This window comes from Limulus polyphemus, unplaced genomic scaffold (genome assembly GCF_000517525.1).
Source record: "Limulus polyphemus unplaced genomic scaffold, Limulus_polyphemus-2.1.2 Scaffold0, whole genome shotgun sequence".
NCBI classification, from domain to species: domain Eukaryota; kingdom Metazoa; phylum Arthropoda; class Merostomata; order Xiphosura; family Limulidae; genus Limulus; species Limulus polyphemus.
The window spans coordinates 3,038,333-3,042,458 of NW_013665610.1; positions in this window are offsets into that span (position 1 = coordinate 3,038,333).

The window sequence follows — 4,126 nt, forward strand, 5'->3', positions numbered from 1 at the left end:
TTTAGCAGTGTAAGAGTAGAGGGAAGGCAGCTAGTCATCACCACCCACCGCCAACTGTATCCGTTTGAGGAATGACTCTTTTGGACCACAGGTTTTGCCATGTAGCTTATTAATAATTTCGTTTTCAACAAAAGCTTTTGTTTAGATAAGTATTAGTAATTCTTAAATATTCAAGGTTGACAGGAAAAGGGTGGCCGCAAGTAAAAACCCAGGTGTTGGCTCACAAAGGGCATGAAGGATAAAATTAAAGAAAAGCATTATAAATCTAAGAAATTGAAATGTGCTGCAATGATGAGAGACTTGGAAGATTATGGACGATCAGGAGAATTGATCAAACGGGAAATTAGAAAATCAAAAAGCATATGAAAAAGAAAAGTTGGCTGAAAATGTCAAAATTAATAGTAAGGATTTCTTCAAATACATTAAAGATAAGCAAAATGTTAGGATGGGAGTAGGAACTTTGAGATATAATGCAGGAAAGCTAAAATCTGATGATTATGGATTGCTGGGTTATTAAATTCTACTTTTTCTTCAGTCTTTACTAATGTGACGGTCAATCCCACTATTCGTTGGTAAAAGAGTAGCCCAAGAGTTGGCGGTGGGTGGTGATGACTAGCTGCCTTCCCTCTAGTCTTACACTGATAAATTAGGGACGGCTAGCGCAGATAACCCTCGTGTAGCTTTGCGCGAAAATTCAAAACAAAACAAACTTTACTAATGAAGATTTAAGCGATATTCTTCAATCTGAACAGTTGCTAGATGGAAACAAGACTGAAAAAAGATGATCATATTAATTCTGAGCTTGTTAAGGAATAATCGAGAAGTTTAAAAAATGATAAAGTTATTGGGCCAAATAATATTTACCTGAGAATTTTGAAAGAGATTAAGAATTGGATATGTAAGCCACTTGCTACTATCATCTTCAAAGTTTTTGAATAGTGGGAAGATGTTAGAAAATTGGAAGTTCGCTTATGTTATTCCTTTTTACAATGGAATTGATTAAAATTGGCCCGGTAGTTATACGTCTATTAGTCTTACACCAGTGATGGGAAAAGTTTTTAAAAGTCTGGCAAAGATACTTTACAAAATCACTTAACAAACTTTAAAATTATGTTGGATAGTGGGTATGGTTTCATTTTGGTAAAATCTCACCTTTGACATTCTTTGAAGAGGTTACTGCTTATGTAGATGAGGGTACAGATGTGGATGTAGTGTATTTGGATTTTCAAAAAGCATTTAACAAGGTGCCACATAAAATGCTTGTTTAAAATGTTATCTCTGTAGATGTGGGGGATAGGTTGTCTCGATGGATAGAAAACTGGCAAGATGGAAGAAATTAGAGAGTCACGAGTGAGATACCTCATGGCTCGATGTTAGGACCTTTGCTCTTTTTGATTTACATCAATGACATAGATGAAATAATGGTCAATAAATTATTCAAATTTGCTGATGACATTAAAAGTTTGGGTATTGCTGGTTGTGAGGAGGATACTTATAAAAGGGTATAAATTATTTGATGTGTTGGACGAATAAATGGCAGATTACTTTTAATTATAATAAATGCAAGTTAATGCATGTGGGATATCACAATTTGAATTATGAATTCGATATTGATGAGAATAACTTTAACAGTGTTATGGAAGGGAAAGATCTTGGTGTTGTGGTTCATCAGTATCTTAAGCCAACCGAGTAATGTACTGTTGCTAGTGTCAGGGCAAATAGGATTTTAGCTTGTATCTACAGAAATATTGAATAGAAGTCTAAAGATGTTATAATGCCACTGTATATGGCATTGGTTATGCCATGTTTGGAATATTGTGTACAGTCTCCGGCTCCTTACCTCAGAAAGGACATTGAATTGTTGGAAAGGGTTCTGAAGAAGGCCACTAGGATGATACCTGAACATGGAAAGATTGTCTTATGAGGACAAGTTAAAATCTCTGAACTTGTTTGAGTTAGAGGTGCCCTGATTGAGGTGTTTAAGATTATTAAAACAACTGATAGTGTTCTTGCAGCATCTTTTTTAGTATTTAATGGTGGGAATAGAGGAAAAGTATAATTTTTGGCAGGGTAGGAGTCATCTTCAGTTAAACCAGCTTTATTATTCTAACAGAGCGGTTTGCTTTGGAAAACCGGTTGCCCTTAGATATGGTAGATGCAGTTAATTGAAAGAATTTTAAAAGAAAGCTTGATAATATTTGAATGATAAAGAACAGAATTTGAGGTTGTTTTGTTTTAGTTTTTTAGTTTAATTTCGTGGATAGGATGACCTGATTACCTAGATGGGCCAAAAGGTCATTTGTTATTCTTTAATGTTATGGTATATTAATTCTTTTGGATGAATCCATTAGATGATTGTACCTGTATCATAGACGTTTCAGTCAAGACACTTCCACGGTACGTACGTAGCATACATCATTTATTCACAATGAAAGCTTTCTCAAAGTTACAAAAAAGCAAGTGGGAACATTTGAGGTCTGAGTATAAACCCTCCTATGGGATACAATTATATCATTTTTTTTCACATCCTTAAGATTTCTTAGTATTGGTGTTTCACGTGAATAAAGATTAACTGCGATGGAACCTTTCCAACACGATTTTTCATTCTTATTTTGTTGTTTTTTGTTGTTAAGCACTAAGTTACATAATTAGCTAGCTATCTGTATTGCCTCAACCGCAAGAATTTTGAATTTTTAGTATAGATCCTATGTATATATATATAATGTAAAAAGCAATTCCATTAAAATTATAGTTAAAATAAAATACTGTATTCTAATTTTTTTGTTTCTATTCAAAAGTTTGATTTATTTATAATAGTAGACAGCTCTTTATATATATACATTATTTGTGTTGTCATTAATACCCACAACTAAAGAGTCATTCACAAAGAAGTAATTGTAATGAAAAGGGCTCACTATGCAGAATATTATTTAACAATACTTTTTAAAGTCATGAGCCGTAAAAAATAACTATATCTTAAATTTATATTAAAACCTTTGTAGCCTATTTCAACCAGTTCTCCATCTTCAAATAATTTATGCTGTATTAATAAAAATGCTAATGAAGTGAAGCAGTGTGGAAGATTTCAGTTCACTACAATATATTCTGTTGTGTTGAACTTTAAATATGGCATGAGAAAGTTAGCAAAAATGATTTTCTGTGTCAAATATATTTTACTCCGAATAGAAACGTAGACATACTGTTTTGTTTGTATGGGTTATGGGTGTTTAATTCATAAAATTGTGAATATGTTGGGGATTTTCAAATTGAAGGATACCTCCTATAACGCATGAGCTTAACACCCCAAAGTTAAGGTAGTGCAGATAGTCCTTGTGACGGATTTATTATTCTATATTTATTTTAATATCGATGTTTGTTTAAATTAAATTTATATTGAAATGTACATAACTTATACTGTTAAATATGTATTGCGAAATTCTTGCCTATTCTTTAAAGTTGTAGAAGATTCTCGAGTGTAAGAATCAACAATACATGTGTATACGTAAACAATAGTGTAGCTTTGTATTGTTACGTAAACTCTCCACACGCCTATAAATATAACTAACGCGACGCGCCTAAAAACAGTATCTATTATTGATTTTCTATAGTTGATATACTCTAATTCTCAAAAGCTACAACTGTGATTGTTATAACGCTTATTAATCGGGAAACTTAAGATATTTGACCAGGAACATCTATAAATTTCGAACATTACAAACCATTTAACTTTAGTGGATTCACATCGGACATTAGTACTTTTACGAAAATATTACCTAATGTCATTGGTGGAAACTCGACCTGTAATCGGCGTGTGATCAGCGAGAATTACAGGGCTAGCTAGTTCCCTGTTAAGGGAATTATACCTACGTCAACTCGAAATTAACTTGCTCATCGTCAACCCTCGATAAGATATCAAGGAAGTTCCCGATTAGAAAGAAGACTTTATATTGTTTGTAAGTTTGTGAAACTTTTGTGTATAAGTCATTGTTTGTAATAACTGTTATTGTAAGTTGTATTATTGTTTGTGTATTAAAATATATTTTTATTAAAAGAAGGAAAACTAATGTGTATCAATCTTGTTGGCAAATATCATAAATTAAAGATATATCGGCAGTCGATTTAACTA